This window comes from Puma concolor, chromosome C2, assembly GCF_028749965.1.
Source record: "Puma concolor isolate L17-30 chromosome C2, mPumCon1.1.hap2, whole genome shotgun sequence".
Lineage (NCBI taxonomy): Eukaryota > Metazoa > Chordata > Mammalia > Carnivora > Felidae > Puma > Puma concolor.
Window position 1 is genome coordinate 35,329,889 of NC_141675.1, and position 21,597 is coordinate 35,351,485.

The window sequence follows — 21,597 nt, forward strand, 5'->3', positions numbered from 1 at the left end:
GATTTTATCATTGATTTGTGGAGTTCTTTATATATTCCAAACACTAGCCTTTTGGGGTTGGTTATAGGAGTCATAAATACCCTCTTGTTTTATGGCTTGTCTTACTATTCTTTTTTATGGAATCCTTTCAAAATAGAAAAAAAAAAAAGAGAAAAAGTTCTTAATTTTAACGTAGTTGGGTTATTAGCTTTTTCCTTTATGGCTAGTGAATTTTGTGTTATGAAGACATTTTCCTGTATTATCTCATAAAAGGTTTACAGTTTTGTTTTTTCACATTTGGGTCTTGGTGCATGATGTGAATCCTATTCAGTTATTTTTTGTTTGGGTAGTCAATTATTCTAGCAATGTTTACCAAGAAGACCCCGTCCACTCTGCTGCTATGTGTCACCACCCACGTCGAATGTCAAGTGTCCACCCGTGCAAGGGTGTGCTTCTCTTCTCCTCTGTTCTATTGCTCTATTTCCTGTCCCCGTACAACATCACACTGCTTTGCTGAATATAGCTTTATTATACATCTTGATACCTGGTTCTTCTTCCCACCTGTTCTTCAAGAATGTCTTGGCAATTCGTGACTTTCTGTATTTTCCATATTAATTTTATTTTATTTAAAAAATTTTAATGTTTATTTTTAAGAGAGAGAGAGAGAGAGAGCAGGGGAGGGGCAGAGACAGAGGGAGACACAGAATCTGAAGCAGGATGCAGGCTCCGAGCTGTCAGCACAGAGCCTGACGCGGAGATCAAACTCATGAACCGTGAGATCATGACCTGAGCTGAAGTCAGACGCTCAACTGACTGAGCCACCCAGGCGCTCCTGTATTTTCCATATAAATTTTAGAATGAGCTTGTCAAGTTCCACAGATGAAACACCTCCTCTTGTCCCTGCCCCACCCCAAAAAACCCTGCTGAAATTTTGATAGGAACTGAACTGAATTTATAATTCAATTTTGGGAGAATTCATGTCTTTACAATTTTTTAGCCTGCTGATCCACAAGCATTATATATCTTTCCTTTTATTTGGATCCCCTTAAATATACCTAAATAAAGTTTTATGGTTTTTCTTGTAGAGCACTTAAACATCTTTTATAAGGTTTATTCCTAGACACTTGATTTTTTGGATGCCACTATAAATGGCACTTAGAAAATACTTTTTATGCCATTTGTTGCCAATCTATAGAAATAGAATTGATTTAGGCATCTTGGATGCATATCCAGTAACCTTGCTAAACTTTATTAATTCTAATAATTTTTCTGTATAGTCTTTTGAATCTTCTATGTCCAAAATATACCATCTGAAAATATGGACAAATTTGCTGTATTTCCAATCCCTCCACCTTTTATTTGTTTTTCTCACGCCATTGAAGACCGCTAGCATGATGGATGCCAAATACAGGTGGCATTAGCGGGCCTCCTTGCCTTTTTGCTGATATCAGAGGCAAACTTTTGACTTTCAGTATTACATATGATGTCTGCTGCAAGTTTTCTATAGATATCCTTTTTAGGTTGTAGCAGAGATAATGCCACGTGTTCATTAAAACGCTTCCCCGCCACCCCCTCCCCCTTCTTTCTGGGCACATAGGAAGCTAATATATCTGTTCTTCTTGAAATTAGGCCGGGTTTATGTGATCTCACTGAGTTATAGTCAGTGGGGTGTGGGTGGAAGTGATGTACGCCCCATCTAGACTTGGCCACAAAAACTCTTGTAGACTCTCCAACTCTCTCATAGTGGATCTGAAAGCCATAACAAAGGAGGCAAAGCCATGGGTGGGGCCTACTGGGACCCCTGAGACACAGCTGGGCAGGGAACCGCTCTGTAGCTCTTCAGGATCTACATGGGATTTATGAGAGGGAAACGTTATCTAATGTGGTAAATTCTTGAAATGACCCTGGCCTATCCTGACAAATAACGTGTATGTTACTTTAACAGACATTCCCAGATATTCCTAGTTTAAGAGTTTTTGTCAGGGGTGCCTGGGTGGCTTAGTCGAGCAGGTTAAGTGTCCAACTTCAGCTTAGGTCATGATCTTGTGGTTTGTGAGTTCGAGCCCCGTGTCCGGCTCTATGTTGACAGCTCAGAGCCTGGAGCCTGCTTCGGATTCTGTGTCTCCCTCTCTCTCTGCACCTCCCTGCTCGTACTCTGACTCTCTTTCTCTCTCACAAATAAACATGAAAAAAAATTAAAACGAGCTTTGGTCATAAATGAATTTTATCAAATGTTTTTTCTGCAACTCTTGAAATGATGGTGTGAATTTTGGGTGCTGTTTTTGACTGCTTGCCGGTCAATGCCCTGGACTAATCATTTGTCAGGGGTGTCTCCCAGGTGTAAGATAGATATGCCCTCCTCCAGACAGGCTTCATGTTTGTGTTTCCCAGGTCGCTAGAGTTATTAAAAGTCATGGATGACCTTAAATGAGGTTGTCGACTGAAGCTTCTTTGACTATTTCAGGCAAAGGGCTGCAAATCTGATCAAAGGTTGATGTGTGGCAATTTCTTCCTAGTGATATTTTATCCTTGCCTTTTTCTTCTTCTGCTTGCCTTAGTATCAGGGTTTCTCTGAAGTCCTCTAGGATTAGGGGAAGAAGGTGGGTTAAGATCTAGTTCACCTTGGCCTTGAAGGTGTAGCTCCTTGGGGGTCCAGCTTAATGTGGAAGAAGTTAGTATAAGGCTCCTCAGCTTGGGAGGGCTCCAGCCTTTGAATTCTTTCCTTCTCGGCTTATATGGCCACTGATTCAAAGCTTAAGTGAGCAGTATTGGCAAGTGCCCACAGGGCACGAGTGGCTCTGATGTTCTAAAAGCCCGCTTACCTCCCTGGCTACAGGTGTTCTCTCAGCTGCTCTGAGACATCCCTGCTTTTTGGCTTTAACAATGAAGTTTGAAAAATGTTCTACCCACCGTTTATTTTTGTTTTGCTGGGAGAATTGATCCAAAGAGGACAGCCTGACCATCCCCTGGATGTTGAGAGTTCTTGGATGCAATTTTCCAGCTCTGTTAAACCTGGTTGCTCCGGGACCCTCCTTCCTGGAGGCTGAGGCTTCCGTTGTTCCCCAGGGAATGGCAGACCCAGCTGAGAGTAAGGAGAGGATGTTCATCTTTTGACTTCTGGAACGGGATCCTAAGACTCATTTCAGAGGAACACTTGTGTGAAGGTTAAAGCTTTCATTTTGTAAGAATCGGGCTTTGTTGAGAAAGATTTATCTACGTTTTAAAAGTTACCCTAAAAAAAAAAAAAAAAAAAAAAACCAGAGTCTGGGCAGTCAGAGCACACAGTTTTACTAAAATCTGTAGAGTGGTAAGAAGAAAAGAATATGAAAATGGAAAGGAAAAGTCCCTTCTGGGCTGAGGGTGGGGTCGGTGGCAGAATGAGCAGCAGGCATAGGGAAGAACCTGGTAGAAAAGGTGTGTGGTGACCAAGAGTTTAGACCGAAGTCGAGGCCTGCTCCCTGCACCCTCCTACCCTTCAGAGACAAAGCCTTCTGTGTATTGGGTGGGGGAGGGCAGAGTTAAGGAGACTGGTTAGTTTTGGAGACTGTAAAGCAGGCGGGCAGGCATTTTGCTTCCCAGTTGGACTTGTAGGAGGAGACCATCGTGCTCTGCGCCAGTATAGTGGCATGACCTCAGTACAGTGGAACTGCCAGTCTTCAGGAAATATCCCCTCCTCTGCTTTCCAAGTCCCCCTCAGCTTCTGCAGGGCATGGCAGAGATCCATAAAAGTTCCCCAGGCTCTTTGAGAGGAGGAGTGAAAGGGGCTGAGGATGAGAAGTCAGCGGGGATACTTCTGGGGGGTGGGTAGGGCATACATGGCGTGCAGCCCAAGGCCAAGGACCATGGTGTTGTTAGTAACAGGGAGGGCCCAGGCACGGGCCCAGACAGCAGTGGTAGTGCCTTAGTCAAGAGAAGCTGAGGAGACTTCAGAAGTGGAGGCAGAGAGGATAGAGGTCAAGGGCACCCCTCTAGGCTGGAGGGCATTCAGGGCCAGATGCCCCTTTTCAGATGCCAGGATGATAAAGCTACCTACGATGCTTAATTCACTCTTGGGAAAGTAGGCAGTAAAAGACTAACTTGATTAAAAATTGACCTGTAACAGAATAAATTTAAGATTAGAAGACATTTACCTTGACGTGGCAAATGTTTTCACCCTTCATGGAAGTGGTGACTTAAGGGCAAGGTGAGTGTTCTAGAAAGCAAAGGAACTTCTATTCCTGCGTATCTGAGTTCCATGTGCTACACAGAGCATGTTAGTTCTTTTTCTTTCCTACTTTAAACAAAGTGGGTGCTGGTTTAAAAAAAGTGGAAGCTAACTTCTGTTGAGTGCCAGCTCGCTTGGGAAATTTGCATACATTTAACCTTCACGTTAGTCTGTTTTACTGGAGGAAACAGTGTGGGGCACCAGGCGGCCCTCCGAGCAACTCTGCTAGGATCTTGGGTACTCTGGTGTCACCTTTGATGGTTTAGCTCAACTTGATGGGGCAGGTGGTACAGTGGGAAAGCAATGCTGTGTTATAGCACCCAGGAGAGGAGAGTCAATAAAAGTAACAATGTAGGCTAAAACTCCTTCTTGCCCTCCAAATGGTTATGAGCTCAGGCCTCTTCCATTTCCCACAATCCCATAATCCCAGTGTTGCCCCTCACGTGACCCTCTTTCCCCCTAGGGAAGATACAGTCGCTTCTCTGGCAACCCCACTGCTGCCCAGACACACCTCCATCACAGCCTTTGTAGAGTAAGACCTATTTGTCTTTTCCACGAGACTGATCGTTCTCTAAGGATGTGAACCTGACTTTTAATTCTGGGTAACAGGACTAGCACATCTCTTAGTAGGAAGCTATACTGTCCTTTCCTTGGGTTTACCACAGTAAGACATGGCTGTGAACTTAACATGGTGGACAGAATCCTTTATCGACACTTCTGTTCTAACAAAGTGGCAATGAAGGAATAGAACACGTATGACGTCACGAGGGCCAACAGAGTGGGAAAGGAGACAACAGTGCATGGGAAAGGTCGACAAAAGTGTAGAAGCTGGAGGGCTGATGTACAATGGTAACAGAGCAAGCAGAGTCTGCAGGAGGCTAAGGAGGTAGGAGGCAAGGTGCCCCGTGTGGCAGAAGCTCAGAGGGGCTCAGGAACTGGAGAAGGGGGTGCCAGAGTACCTGAACACATGAGGACCAGTTCAGAGTTTGCCTAAGGAGCCCTTAGATCCAATTACCTGCCTATTCTCCCATCCCGGCAGAAGGCCGGATGTCTGCCTTCTGCTGAGGTTGGGCCAGAGAGACCCCGGCCTCCAGACACAGGCACAGGAGAGAGGAGGAAGTACCATCCTTAAGACAGGAGGCTATAGTTTGGCTCCCAGAACACCAGACAGGAGATGTCTCTCTGGGGAACAGTCCCACCTAGGAGGGTGTCTGAAGACTCCTACAGGTCCTCACACCTAGGGGTCTTGTACCCAGGGCCTGATCGTATGGCCACGGGGCCTGCCAGCTGCACTCATATCCTCAGAGCTTCCAGCCAGCATTTAGGGCCTGATCTGCAAATATGAGTGGATAGCCTAAGGAGAGACAGGTTTTAGAAAGGTGCTGACCGTGCAAGACGGAGACCAAAACAACCACCGGGAGAAAAGGAACTTGGGGACACAAAGGCAACTGATGCACAGAGCAAAAGGAAATTTCAAAAATCTCCAAATAATACTGTCAGGAGGAGAAGAGATGATGGCCCATCCACGAAACAAGAGTGGGATGCTTTACAAGGGGCAATCAGAAAACAGGAGGAAACTTTTAGAATTGCACAGTATTCACCAACTGCCCGTTCCATGCCAGGTACTGTGCTAGGTGCCGGGGAAATACAATGGTGACGGAGCAGATCAATTCCTGTCCTCGTGGAACTTACATTCTGGTGGATGACAGCAGCAGTAAAGTCAGTGAGTGGAAGAATCAGAAGATCAGTGTGAGGAAATTATATGCCAACAAGGCAAAATTAGAGGGCTGCCCCAGGAGGCCCAACATCTAAGTGACAGAAATTCCTGAGAGCAGACGGAGGGAGGCTAACACCAAAGAAAGAATACAAATATTTTCCCAGACTAGAAGGACATAGTTCTCAGAACTGAAGACCCTCTGAGCCCTCAGCACGCTGAAGGAAAGGAAGTGCACACGCTGACACGCTGACAAGCCATTGTAAAACTTCAGACCATCAGGTTTAAGGAGAAGATTCCAAACGTTTCCAAAGAGAAAACCAGAGGTTGAACACACAGGACTGGGACCCAGGATAGAACTGGATTTCTCAACAGTGATTCTGGGATCCAGAAGACAGGGGAGCAAAGCCTTCATCACAGGAAAGGAAAATTACTTCCAACCTGGAATTCTATATTCAGCCAAACAACCAAACAATTAGAATAGGGGTCAGCAAACCTTTCCTGTTCAGGGACAGATAGCAAATAGTTTAGATTTGGTCAGCCACACACAATCTTTGTTGCATAGTCCTTTGCTGTTGTTGTTAAACAACCCTTTGAAAATGTAAGAAAACAACAACAACAACAACAAAAACAAACCATTCTAGCTGACAGAAAGAAGGAAAACAGACTGGGCCCAGAGTTGGCCCATGGGCTGTCGTTTACTGGCCTATGAACTGGAGTATAGAATAAAGCCGTGTTCATATATATGCAAGGTCTCAGAAAATTGATCTCCTGTAGATCCTTTCTCAGAAAGATGCTGGAGGATGCACTCCACCCCAACAAGAGTAAACCAAAAGAAGCAGAAGGCACAGGATCCAAGAAACAAGGGTTCCAAACCAGGAGACAGGCGAATCACCGGGGAAACAGTGAAGGGAAATGCCGGATGACGGCACAGAGAGCCAGCCGTCCACGCGGGAGCTGAAGGCCTCTAGGAAGGGTATGAGTCTATTTATATACTAAGCCGAGTTTTGAAGATCTTTTGGAAAATTTGGGACTGAATTAGTTAGTGATAGGCATAAGGAACGTAAGGAAACACATAAATAATTATTAACTCTAGGAAGAGCCAAGGTTTATACGACAGGCAATGCAATCCTAGTTGTACTGCATGGCTTAGTTGATGCCATTTACAGACATAAATGGGAACAATATTACTTTAACCCTGAGTTGTGAGCTCATCAATTTGGGAGCATGTGGTAGAGGTGAAGTGTGAGTGTGAGGGCAGAGGTGTGAAAGAGCTAAATCTTCATGGAAGCCGACAGATCATATCTAAATCTGAAAAATCAAGAAACACAGTATAAGCTTATTATGTAGATATAGGGAGACAAACAATAGGGAAAATAGCTAAAAAAGTCAAATGTGACTGCCCCGGGGAACCAGGAATGAAGGGAAGGAAGGGATGGAACAAAGTTACCATAAGCCTTATAGCAACTTAACGTTAAGCCTATATGTTTAAAAATCTAGAAAATAAGTTTAACATGAATGTACTTTGTAGATGTATTTCAGTACATTGAAAAGTGTAAAGAATCAGAAATCAACCAAATGTATCCAAGAGGTTAATAGTTTATATTTTGGTTGTCTTTTTCTTCTGTTTTTCTTCATATAATATAAATGTTTGTGTCTTCTTTACTTAGATTATATCATAAGCATTTTCCTTGGCTATTAGCACTCTTAAAAACACCATTTTTAATGGCTGTATAATAATAGGATTAATCTATGTATCTATTTGTACCTGAATCAATATATTGTGACCATCTTTGTAGATCTTGGTTGCAACTTTTAGATAGATTAGAAAAATTTTTTTTTAAATGTTTATTTTTGAGAGAGAGAGACAGAGTGTGAGTGGGGGAGGGGCTAAGAGAGAGGGAGACCCAGAATCCGAAGCAGGCTCCAAGCTCTGAGCCGTCAGCACAGAGCCCGATGTGGGGCTCGAACCCATGAACTGTGAGATCATGACCTGAGCTGAAGTCAGAGGCCCAACTGACTGAGCCACCCAGGTGCCCCACAGATACATTTTTAAGATAAATTATTAGAAAGGAAAACTAGTGGCTTGAAGATTTTGGGGGCTTTCGCTACCTCTTGCTAAACTGCTTTTCCGAAATCCTGAACAAGAGGAGACAGCCACCAGCATGGTATGAGAGAACCCATCTCACCCCATACTGGCTAGTGCTGGGATTACTCGTTTAAAAACATCTTTGCCAATCTGCAGGAACTTTTTGTGGTTTACCATTTGCTTTTAAGATTATTTCTCGCGTGATTTTTATTCCTTATTAGACGTGTGTGTTTCTCCTGTTGTGGACCACCTGTTCATACTCATTGCTCCTTTGTCTTTTTGTGTATGAAGTCTTTTTTTTTTTTTTTTAATTTTTTTTTTCAACGTTTTTATTTATTTTTGGGACAGAGAGAGACAGAGCATGAACGGGGGAGGAGCAGAGAGAGAGGGAGACACAGAATCGGAAACAGGCTCCAGGCTCCGAGCCATCAGCCCAGAGCCTGACGTGGGGCTCGAACTCACGGACCGTGAGATCGTGACCTGGCTGAAGTCGGACGCTTAACCGACTGCGCCACCCAGGCGCCCCAACATGAAGTCTTTTTAACAAGCGTATGAAATGTTTCCCTGTTGGGTCCGCCGGCACCTCATAGAGACGATTCTCCTCCACGTCCTGTACCTCTCGTCCAACTCCAGTGTGGCTGCTGGGAATTTGGTGTGGATCTTCAACCAGCTCCGACCCCCCCCACGTCCACATGAACTAAAGCCTCAACTCAACTCAGGGACGCTTCTGTCCTTCCTCTGGCACTGTGCCTCTGCTCTACTTGCTGGCACTAATTCTTTACTGTCTCTTGGAATTTTCACGTCCTTATCTTTTTCTTGAGTTCTGGAAGAATTCCTCCGACTGTTCTGGTTCTCTGTTTCGTCTCCAGAGATCACCTCCCTGCTGCCTCGTCTACACTGAGCTCTAATTTGGCACCCCAAACGGCATTCACTGTCCTCAGACTGCTCCTTTTCCCTACAGGTTGATTTTCTGCTGTGATCACATTTTTCTCTTGAATCTCATGGAGAACCAGAGATTCAATGATTTTATCTTCTTAAGTGGAGGGCCCCTTGGCCAGAATCCACAGGCTGGGACCATCTTAAGAAACACAGTTCCTTTTCATAGATCTGTTACTTTTCTCTGACTGGTTTCCTGCCTCCAGAAAGGTCTGTCTGTCCAGCATAGGCTGCTGGGTGGACCTGTCATAGACTGGCTAGGTCCCTGTTTAATTTTTTAATTTACAGCAGAAGGATAAAGGCAGCATTTAGGTTTACTCTGATTTTTATTTGCAGCTCAAAAATCCACTTGCTTGTGTAGTGCAAGGAGGGAGCTGTAGGTCACAGGAAATATCCATCGATGGGGAATTCTCCTCTTCTGAGGTTTATTTTTAGCTTTTTAAGAATGCTAAATATATACGGTAGGAACTCAAATTGACTTTTTTCTTTAAATACTTAAGGGACTGTCCCATGTCCTTTTTTAAATACTCTGTCTCCGCCACCACTCATTTTGTATTTGACTCACAAGACATTATTGATCTTTTTACGTAGACTTTGTGTTCCATAGGGCTGTCCAGAGTCAGTATCCTGATCATTTAATCACTTTTTAGAAATTACATTCTAACGCCTGATAGAGCTTTCTGGGCACTTGGTTAGTCTTCCAGGTGAACCTAGGGATACTTCTCTCAAGTTAAGTAAAGAAAAATAGCCACGGATGCTTTCCCTGGAAAGCCAATCAATAAATGACCATTCCCTTGAGGACCTGGTCATATTTGCATAAAGTGAAGTCTCTTAGGAGAGAGACGGGGCTGCTCCCGCCCATGCCCTTCACATTTCTAGTTCAGGTTGGCCCTGGGGACGTGTGTCCTTGGTGGTTTATCCAGTGAATGATTTTTTTTCCTGATATTTTATATAACATATAGGTTATAGATGTTTTTATATATGTTATATATTACATGTTTTGTATAGTTATAAACATTTCATGACCTAGTATTGCCACTGATATGTAGGAAACTCTGTATTTTGGTTTGTTTGTTTTTAATCTGGACTACCTTACTGAACGTATTAGTTCTGATGGGTTTTCAAATGCTTCTCCTGGATTTTCTAGGGATACAGTAATACCACCTGCAAATAATGAAAACCAAGTCTCCTGTCTATATTTCTTATTTTTGACTGATGCCATTAGAAAATAATGGTGGTGAGGAGGCATTCTTTCCTATTTCCTTGCTTCTGTGGGAATGCTTCTGAAGTGTTATGCCATTACATGTCATGCTAGAAAAGTATCCTTATAGTTCTAATTTACTAAGAGCTTAAAAAAAATCCCTAAGTAGGTGTTGGATTTTATTGAATGACTTTTAAGTGTGTATTGAGATGATGATTTAGGTTCCATAAAAATATATTGTCTTAGTAATGCGATGTATTAATAGATATCTTTATGGTATATTGTCCTTGAATACCTGGGATAAATGCTACCTAGTCATGTTGAATTATTCTTTTATTAGCAATTTGATAACCTACTACTTTATATGGGTATTTTGCATCCCAGATTATATTGTTAAACACTAGCTGTAATGCCACAATATCCTTATCCAATTTTCTTCATTCTAGAAAATGGGTATGGTAGATTGAATTATTGGTCCTAATTCCTCACTCTGTCATTATAGTATTATACACACCCCGCCATAGCCTCACAAAGGCAGAATGTACTTCCCCACCCCTTGACTTTGGGCTTGGTCATGAGACTCCTTTCGGCTAACAGGATATTAGTAGATGTGAGATGAACAAAAACTCTAAACTTGCTTGCTTGGTGGGACTTGCGATCCCGTGCCTGTGCCATCTCCATGAGACTATGTGACATAATCACAGTCCCTTCTATTTTCCTAAATCCAGAGTTATTTAAATAAACGAATGAGAATTTGATAACATGAATAGTTCGCGGCACTTAGCTGGTACTCAGCGATTGTCACTCCCTCCATCCTCTTGTCTGGTGCAGAAGCAGAGGAGGGAATGGTGGCAGGTTGTCTTTTTGGAAGATGATCACAATATTATCTCCCAGTGCACGCGTGCCCTTCTGGAACCCAATCGCTCCTCCATTGAAAGTCTGTGCCCCTCCCCCTTGGACCTGGGTGCACACTTGTGCATGTTTTACCCGAGGGTAGAAGTGATACTATGTGACTTCTGAGGCTAGGTCATAGAAATGCCATGCATGTCTACCTTATGATCTGAGGACACTTCATTTTGGAACCCAACTGCCAGGCTGTGAAGCCCAAACTAGCCTATGCAGAGAGACTCCACGATGAAGTGATAAAGCCACGTGTAATGTTATGGTCAGCATCCCTGCCAATACCCAGCACTAACTGCCAGATGTGTGAGTGAAGAAGTCTCCAGATGACTCCTGATCCCAGGTCTCTAGTCGGTCCCAGTCTTTGAGGTCTTCCCGGAGGAGTCCCCAAATATCATGGGGCAAAGACAAATCATCCCCATTGTGCTGTGTCCAAATTCCTGACCCACCAAATTTGTGAGTGTAACAAAATGGTCAATTTATATCATTGAGTCTGGGGTGCTTTGGTACCTAGGCATAATAACTGGAATAGGAATGGAGATCCGGAAAAGTCCTATCACTTTGCTGTGGTTACACTACCAGGAAATGGCAGGATTGGGATCTGGAGCAGGCCTGCCTGTACTTTTTCTGTGGCCCTGTATGGGTGACTGACAGTGAGGTTCGGAGAGCCCTAAGCCGGCCAGAACTAGGGAGAGTACCACTCTGTAGCTCCACCTCTGTGAATACGACCCCAAACCAGGTCACTCTGGGGGATGACAGAGATTCACCCCCTCTAGAGCTGACCGTGTCCCCCAGCAGGACTGGGCTTCTATAAAATGTTAATGCTACTTAAAATGCTAGCAGCCTCACAAACCATGAAGTAAGACTTAATGGCATTCCAAAGTGTAAAGACTTCATTATTACCACAGAGAATGCTTTGCACATTTATCAGCATTTTATTAAGAATTACCATACACATTTAAAACAAAACTACACCTGTCCAAACAACTGGGAGAAGCATTAGGTAATGCTCAGGCTTGGCCGGCTTCTCCTACTGTCTCGTCCCCCCGGCACCCCCCACTTCTGCTCAGGGAAGTCCAGTATCCCTGCATACATGGGCACAGGCCAACCCTTCCCCGCTTCATGGACCCTTCTGTCCGTTTTCTTCTTTCTTTGGTTGTGCTGCAAAGCACCTTGGGAAACAAGGCTTTGAAAAGCAAAAATCTTTTAAGAAACATCAGGAGCAAGTGTTGCAAATGCTGTGAGGAATCAAGTAAACAAGGAAAGGAAGCCAGAGGGGTGATAAGCCTGTTGAAAACAAAAAACAAAAAACAGGATCTCAATCAAATGGACCTGCACGCTTTTACAAAGAGCTTATTGTGATTGAACTTGGCCTCCAAGCTCAGTCTGGAAGACATGATTTGGAAAACATGAAGCTGTTGAAGTTTTGAGGCCACATTGGCACGCTTTTCCTTATTTTCTCCATCAAGTTCTGCCTTTTGGTTTGTTTGTTTCCTAAGCCAGATTGCTCTTAGCTCTCCTGGTCCCAGTGAACTTGAGACTGCCTATTTATTGCTCTGCTCTGTGTGTTGCTGGCCAGAAGCACCCATCAATTTCAAAGGCCACTAAATGCCTGGATCAAGGAAGCCTGGAGCAGGGAGAACAGGGCTCCAGAGAGCCCAGGAATTCTGGTTATCCCGAGTAGAGTGGCAGACTTCAGGGAGCACAGTGGTGGCTGCGTGGAATATGAGGCTCTTCTGTCTGCCCTCCATTTCCCTCCCTTTTTTTCTGTGCAGAGGCTTTCTTTCCACCCGCACACTCTTCCTGCACACTACAAAGCCCCCTCTGGTCTCCAGAATCCTTCAATGTCGCAGCTTGTCAGGGTGAGGTTTCTCTTTCTTGCGTTTCCAAACGTCCTTTCTTTGTGTGCAACTTCTTAAAAGCCTAGCAAGCTAAACAACAAAGCAGCGATATTTCATCGGGTTTAAACGTCCCTCCTGGTCCTGGATAGCAAGGCCTTTTTTATTTCCTCTCTCCTGTCCCATCCTCTACAATGGTTTCCCTGAGGCTCAGGTGCTTGGTGCTGCTCAGCTGGCCGTGTCCCCCATTTCTCGGAGTGCCGACAAAGTCTCTGACGGGGTGGCTGGCTCCTTGGCACCCTATGTGCGTTCAGGGTATTTTGAACGTCCTTCTTTTGCGTGCCTCTGTTTTCCAACATTTAACTCCCGGCTGCATTCCCTCTGCCTGCTGAACAGAAATGAGTGTCCTTTCAGAGTAGGGAGGTTTTAAAAAGAACTCACCGGAACTTCCAAATGCTAGGGTCTCATGGTTCCTCAGCAACATATTATGTTCTCTTTGGGGGCCTTAGATCTAGCAGGAACTTCACACAGGAAAATAGGCGGTGGGGGGCAAGCTGTAATTGGGCAGTTCTGGCTTGGTGTGGAGTCTGCTGAAGGAGTCATGCGAAGAAGCACCAAATGCTGCTGTGGGCAGCCTCTGTGTGTGGAATCTCTGCCAAGCAGCCTCGTTTCCCATTGATGAGTAACTAGTCCTGGGCCATACGCCACAAGTGTCCTCTTAAGTTGGGCTTTGTAGTGGCAGGAACTTGAGGGCGAGCAGGCAGAGGAATATCTGAGTGATGAGACTCAGCTCTGCTGCTTATGAGCTGTGTGACCTGGGGCAAATTACTTAACCTCCCTGTTTCCCAGTCTCTTGACCTGAATCCAATGAGCTGAGGTAGGAGACGAAGACCAGTCCAGGGCGAATACATGGTTGGAGAGCACACTAGAGATATCCCTTGAATCTGAATTTCCCCTTCTTATCCCTTGTTTTCATTACAGACACCATTTCTCCTCTTCTAAAGGCAAGAGGGTGGCACATGCCTTTGTTGGAGCTGGCAGCCCAGCATGCACTTTAAGTCAGGTAGCGTACCAGCACTGTAAGTTCTGAAAAAAATGCTGTGGGAGCCCTGTCCTCATGGGGAGTTCAGTCCTGGGGGAGACAGACAGTCACCACAAGGTGGTCAATGGAGGGCAGAGGTACACGAGGAAGAGAGCCCAGAAGAGGCTCTATACAGGTGGAACACACTTTTTGGAGGAAGGGGCCTCTACACTGAGTTACGTATAATGCAGGAGGCAGACGGTGACCTACGAAAAAGTAAAGTCTTATTAATCAAATCCGTTCTTTCCATTCAAACTGTATGGAAAAGATACTTTTTTTTAAGTCTTCAGAACAACTGAAGCTTGATGACTCCTTGATTCTGCACTAATATCCTTGCCCATTTCTTGATACGTTTTCAATTTACCTTCATGGTAATTTACGCTCAAGGAAACTATCCAAGATCTGCTAAGGGATTCAATAAAATAGGTCACGGAGTTAAACGCTGTGGTGAAACATAGGGCTTAATTTTATGGATAAAATTTAAATTGCTTGGCTGCCTTTTCGCATTATTCGTGTTAAGACTAACGATCACTCAGTGAATGGGAAGGGATCACTGTAGAAATGAGAAAGCCGTTTTCCTAATTCTTTAAGCATACCTGGTGGGGTTGTGGACTTTGCCCTGGAGGTTAACAGCGGCTGCCTGAGGGAAGAGACCTGAGTGGAGATAGCCCACCTCCACGGCAGGGCCGCTCCCTCAGCCGCTGTAGGAACAAGGAGCCTGAAACTGGAATTTTTCCTAGGGTTGACATTGTGGGGGCACAGGAGGAGGACAGCATGTTTAACACTAGCACTTTTCCTGATATTTATCAAAGTGAGTCCACACTGAATGATGTCCTTGTTAAAAATGCATATCCCGGGTGGCGCCTGGGCCTACTCTCTGGCAGTGAGGTATAGGAACTTAGACTCTTCTCAAACATCCTGGGTGCCCGTGGGGCACCCCTAAAGATCTGTGGGGGCAGTACTGACCACAGAGGAACCACCCCCTTTCGGTTACACAGGTTCTTTCCTTAACCCAGACCTGGGCTCTAAAGTAAACAAGGACTGCTTTGCTGTAATGACCAGATCACCAATGTTATGCATATGGAATAGAAAGATAGAGTCAATTGTATCTCAAAAAAAAGCATTTAGTGACAAAAAGAAGGATATGGGTTTCTTAGGTGGCAAATGTTTTATGGAGTTTAATGCAATTTCATTTTTGAGGTTCGTTTCTTAAAATACCCTTAGTTAACTTGTTTAATGTATTCGTCGGTCAATTCTGATTATGTAAATTGTAGGTGATCTTCTCCATTTGCCCTATAAGACATAATTTAGAGTTGCAAAGCTAACCAAAGTTACCATTCTCAACAAGCAGTAAAAAATTAGACCCTCTGGGGGAACGTTTCTCCTGAGAGTTTTATTTATTTATTTATTTATTTATTTATTTATTTATTTCATTCCAATGTTGTTTAGATCAGCGTATCTCTAGCTGTTCTGTGTAATGATTTATTTTATTATATTGTATTTTTAATTTTTTTAATGTTTATTTTTGAGGGGGGGGGTGGCGAGAGAAAGGGGGACAAAGAATCCGAAGCAGGCTCCAGGCTCCGAGAGCTGTCAGCACAGAGACCGATGTAGGGCTCAAACTCACCAACTGTGAGATCATGACTTGAGCCAGAGTTGGACGCTTAACCAACTGAGCCACCCAGGCGCCCCTGTGTAAAGATTTATAGGCACCTACCAGCAACGCCCCCCCCCCCCCCCGCCAAAAGGGTTCAGTGGTCAAATAAACTTTGGAAATACCAGGATAGACAAAGTGAAACAGGTCTTCTTGCCAAATGCAGATCCTTTGCAAGCCCCTAATGTGTGGACGTGCATAGTAACTCTCCAAGAAGGGCACAGAAGGATCAGGGCTTAGTTTCATGGAACATTCTGCTGGTAAGCGTTCAGAGGACCACACCTCGTAAGATAGGTAGTTAACTCCATTGGCAAATTATGTCAGGGGGATCGGGCTGCATTTATTTAGACAAACTGCCTGTAAGACCCAGGCCTAGCAAGTGTTTTACAACTGGCTGTGTATATACAAGATCACTTGCGGGGAGCTTCCTCGAACAAAGACCTCCCACCATGACATCCAGGTTTAGGCGCTGATGTAAACTGTGGAATCATAATCTACTTGATCGTCACCACCACTCCCACCATCATCAAATCATGATCGGCATTTCTGACTATCGCCACACCCCTACTGCCCCCAAGTTGGTAGTGCCATCCACCATCATGCCAGGACCAACAAGATCACTGCCCTCACCAACACCGTCATCCATCCCATCACCACCGTCACCACCACACTGCGGACAATGAACACCACTGCCATTAGCACGCCATGATCTACACTGCCACCACTGACACCTGTGTGTGCGGCCGTCACCACCACCGCAGCCCCTAGAACTGCTTCGGAGCAGCCACGACCACCACACCCAGGGTGGTCACCATCTTTCCTATGTTTAGACTGCAGAGGAGATGAACAACGGTGTAATTACTTCAGGTGGTGCTCAAAGGTTGGAAGCCTCGATAGAATTGCACGTAGTTATCCCGAGTTACTGGCAGCCCAGTAGCCAAGTGGAACCAGACACGGTGCCACGGCATAATCCTGGGGTCTACAGTCTAGAGGCTAAACGGGATCTCCAATCCAAGGCAGGCGTCCCTCAATTCCCTCTGTGACCAGAGTAAAACATGTCACACGGGTCTGCCATGTCAGCTTATCGGACGGGAAGATTCAGCCCCAATGTGATTTTAAAAATGTGGAGGCTGGACTTCAGCTAGTTTAGGAGCAGTCCCTGGCTCTCGCCATGGGGCAACCACGGAGGGGCTTTAAAACCAGCACAAAATGAGGAAATGAGGCTTGCTACTGCTTGAGGGTCCAGTCTAGGTGGGGGAGTCACAGAAGAAAAAAGCTTAACTATATGTTACAGTTTATGTATTCAAATGAAATACTTTGAAGTTGTATTTTCTGTATGCACCATTGTATATATTGTACATGCATAAATGTATACAATAATCATGATGATGATGGATGGCATGCACTGAGGGCTTAACAAAGTGTTGGGGACTATGCTGAAGACTTTACATAGGTCATCTCCTTAATTCTGATGGCTCCTATATGAAAGAAGTATGACTGTCAGTCCCATTTTCCTAATGAACAAACTGTGAAGCAGAAGTTAAATAACTGGTCCAAGGTCATAAAGCAGATTAACTGTAGTACTGTGTTGTGAACCCAGGTAGTCTGGTTCCAGGGACCACGATCGTAACCAAAGCTGTTAAGACAGATTGGGGATGATTGTGAGGCTAGTGCAGAGGGTGCCTGGCAGGGGACTGTCCCTCCTTCTTCCTGACCCTAGTTCATTCCTTAGACATATTGATATTAGAAATAATGGCTCTGCGAATGTACCTGTTGTTAACTCTTAAAAATATATAAATATATGCAAACCTCTGTGTATATTCTATACACATACAGACATGCACAGATTCTTTTTTTCAAAAGGCAGTTGCCATCACTCCCCTGAGGTTGCTTTGCTGGCTTGGCCAAGGTTGCTGGAAATGACAGTGCTGGGATGTGAAAGCAGGTTTATTTGTCTGGTTCTGAAGTTTTTGCTTGTTTATGTGCTCTGTGCTTGTTTTAACTATACCAAGTACCTCTTACACCACGATTCTTCATCTCTAAAATGTGGAGGGGAGGGGGGCTGAGTGGAAATAATGCTACCTCATGGGCTTGTTTGGAGGCTTAAATAACAGAACGCATGTAGAAACATTTTGTTAAATGTATGGAGCCATTCAAATGTAACATTACTACTATTATTTTGGTTTCATGTGATAAAATTAAACATAACAATTTTGTTTAGCCATTTGGATAATGATTTCAATATAACTCACTTCCCTTGTAACTTTACGTATTTTGTTTTTATTTTGAAATAATTTTAGACTCCACAAACTGCAAAGTACTTAGCAAAGACAGTCCAAGGAGTTCCCGTATCCTTCCCTCAGCTTCTGCTAATGTTAACATCTTTTTTTTTTTAATTTTTTTTTTTAACGTTTATTTATTTTTGAGACAGAGAGAGACACAGCATGAACGGGGGAGGGGCAGAGAGAGAGGAAGATACAGAATTGGAAGCAGGCTACAGGCTCTGAGCCATCAGCCCAGAGACTGACGCGGGGCTCGAACTCGCAGACCGCAAGATCGTGACCTGAGCTGAAGTCGGACACTTAACCAACTGAGCCACCCAGGCGCCCCTAATGTTAACATCTCATGGCACAACGATCCAAACCAGAAAGTTAGCATTAACGCTACTCACCAATCTAGAGACCTTATTCATATTTCCCCTGTAGCACCTTTTTCTGGTCAGGAGTCCAATCCAGGATCTCACACTGCATGTAACTGTCCTGTATCCTTATTGTCCTCTACCTGGGGACAGCCCCTGAGTCTTTTATGACCTGGACATTTTAGAAAAGCACTGGCCAGTGTTTTTGTGGAACACCCCTCACTCAGTTCGGTTTGTCTGATGGTTTTCTCTCCATTAGATTGCGTTTCTGCACCTCAGCAAGAACACCTCAGAAATGATGCTGTGCCCCTTCTCAATGTGTCATTTTCAGGGCGCCAGACATTGATTTCTCTTGATTCCGGTGATACTTGGTTGAGATGGTGTCTGTCAGACTTCTCTACTGTTAAGTTACTATTTTCTCCTGTGCGCCTGTAAATAACATGCATCTTATGGGAAAGTACTTAGAGATTATGCAAATACCCTGTTTCCTGTCATACTTTTGCCCACTAATTTTAGTGTACATTGATTCTGGTGTGCAACAACCACTGGTGTGATGTTTGCTAAATGGCGATTTAAAAAAATTTTTTTAAATTTTTGTTTACTTTTGAGAGAGAGAGAGAGAGAGAGACACCGTCCAAAGTAGGCTCCAGGCTGTCAGCACAGAGCCCAATGTGGGGCTCGAACTCATGAACTGCAAAATCATGACCTGAGCCGAAATCAGATGCTTAACCGACTGAGCCACCCTGGTGCCCTGTGGTTTTTTTTTATTTCCAACATTCCTTCTACAGCATTAATTAGAATTCTACTGTAAGGAGGAACTGTCCTTTCTCATGTATGTATATATGTATGTATTTATTCACCCATCCTATCATTTATATATATCAATGTGGACTCATGGATATTTATTTTATTCAGTGGGGTGTAATCCATTATCATTATTTATTTTGTTCCTCAAATTATCCCATATTTGCCCGGTAGAAGCACCTTAAAATTGGCTCCAGTATCTTTCTAACATGCTCCTATCACCTATTAAGAACTTCCTTGCTTTCTGGCACCATAAAATACTCAATCTAGGCTCATTTTGTTTTCTTTCTGCCCCAGCTGTGGAATCCAACATTTCTCCAGAAAGCCTTGGCTTTTGAAATTGAAGGATGGCATTTAGAAACCAAGGGCGATGGTTGTGCTCACTGCTACTGAGGTTTTGTGGTTTCTAGGCATCTCTTCGAAGACAGAACTAGGAAATTATATGTTAGACATTATAATTATAGATCACATAATTATAGAACACGCACACACATGTACACGCACCTCCCTGTATTTCCTTCTATCACCACCCATGGATACATTAAAAACCCTGAGTTCATACTGAAACCTCCAGGTCTAATCTGACACCACGGGGTTCATTCCAGCTTTGCCTCCTTTCCTTACTGTAACTTCTTTCTTCAACAGTGAGAAACCTGGCTGTACCATCCATAAGAATTTATGCATTTGCTTGCTCCTAGTGTTCGTGTAAAATAGCTTCAAAACTGCTCACCTGTACCCCTGTGGAAAATTAATGTTATAACTGGAGAACAGTAGTTATGAATGCTTCTTTTTGGCATTAGCCTCCCAGTATCCAGTTATCCTGCTGCTTTCCAAGTTCCTGAGGTTGCTTCTTTGTTTTCTCCCTGCCTCCAGTGTGGTTGTATATTCATTTGTAATCAGGTAAAGCTGTTTGTTACTATTTGTATTTCATCCTGGGTTCCCCTCTCATCCAGGTTGACTTTTGCCAAACATTTAGTTTTTTTTGGTATGGGATTCCAAGGTTCTGAGTCAGACTATAAAAAAAGGTATACTCAGAGAAGGGTCTCTCTTCCCTCGTCCTGGCTTCTGCCCTGTTCCCAGCCCCCTGATCTTTCCACGCTGTTCCCATCCACCAGCTGGAAGGAACCGATCTCATTAGTTTACAAAATCTATTCTTAAGTGATTTTGCCTTCCTAAGATTTATTTCCCCTATAATTATCAGTAACTCATAAATCTCCCCAAGGTCTAACTCCTTCTCGACAGCCTTGTCTTCAAAAATATTTATACAGACACATCTTTTCAATTTGTTTTAATTAATGCCCTTTGTACTGTTGGGAGTGTTACTTAACTGTTTTATTGGATTTGGGCCTGGGTTTTCCGAATGCTCTTTGCATGAGTTCTCTTTATGATCTGCTTAGCAAAGAAGGCAAATGCTTGTGTCTGATTCTGAATAATCTTTGCTTCCTGTTTGAAAGACAAAGATGGTTGCAGGTCCTGGCATATGGGGGGGGGGGGGCTGTCACCTCAGGGGCTAAAGGTTAGGCCTGATGGTTGGTGTGGCAGCAGCAGCAGGCAGAGACAATAAGGGTTTGCTGAAAAGATGGGGGAGATGGTAAGAGCACTGGTTTTGCATTCTGAGAGACTGGGGCTTTGTCCTTTACTTGCTGGGGAGGTCTCATGCAAAACGTGTTACTTCTCCAGGCCTCAGGTTTCCCTATCTTGTAAATGGGAATATTAATAGTTAGTCACAGGAATGTCTTGAGGATGATGTGACTCTATTTGAACCCCTATTCTCCACATGGAAGAAGTCCACTGATGGATAGTGTCCCTTCCTCACTTAGCCCTCCTGTCCTTCTATTACTATTAATACATATCTTGTTTCAATTCTTGTTTTGAGTTTTTAATTAAACTTATCTTGAGATCCTTGTAGATTTATATGCAGTTTAAGAAATGATACAGAGCAATCCTATATGTCTTTCATCCAGTCTCCCCCCATGGTAACTTCTTGCTGCCTTACAGTAGCCTATCACGAACAGGACGTGGGGATCGCTAGAATCCACCCATCTTTTTCACATTTTACCAGTTGTACATGCACTCATTTGATTTGTGTGTATTTAGTTCCACGAAATTCCATCACATCCTTAGGCTTCATTTACCCACCATCACCATGGCGGAGCCACATAATAGTTCCCCTAGCACAGACAGCCCTCAGTTGTCCATTTGGAACCACACCCACTTCCCTCCTCTCAAGCCCCATCCCTAAGCCCTGGCAACCACGAATGTATTCTCATTCATAGAAGTTAGCCATCTCAAGAATGCTATATAAATGGAATCACAGAATATGTAACCTTTTAGGACTGGCTTTCTTCACTCGGCATTACTCCCTGGAGATTCATCAAAGCTGTGGTGTGGACAGTTTCTTTTTATTACTGAATAATCATCTCTGGTACGGATGTGTCACAGTGTAGCTATTCACCCCTTGAAGGACACCTGGAGGTTTTCCCGGTGTTTAGCCATATAAAGGAAGCTGTAATGAACATCTGTGTATGGGTTTTGTGTGAAAAATAAGTTTTCCCTTCC

General features: G+C 44.0%; 1 protein-coding gene, 1 long non-coding RNA gene and 1 pseudogene across 3 annotated transcripts in view; 1 reads left to right on the forward strand and 2 right to left on the reverse strand.

Moving 5' to 3' along the window:
• The window catches only part of LOC147577186 (uncharacterized), a 92,089-nt gene that overhangs the window by 35,523 nt on the left and 34,969 nt on the right, over positions 1–21,597 (forward strand). The gene's annotated exons all lie outside the window — the stretch shown is intronic.
• Positions 1–21,597, reverse strand: part of NMNAT3 (nicotinamide nucleotide adenylyltransferase 3) — a 114,717-nt gene that overhangs the window by 15,107 nt on the left and 78,013 nt on the right. The window lies entirely within an intron of this gene.
• The window catches only part of LOC147577187 (isopentenyl-diphosphate Delta-isomerase 1 pseudogene), a 30,433-nt pseudogene continuing 25,029 nt past the window's right edge, over positions 16,194–21,597 (reverse strand).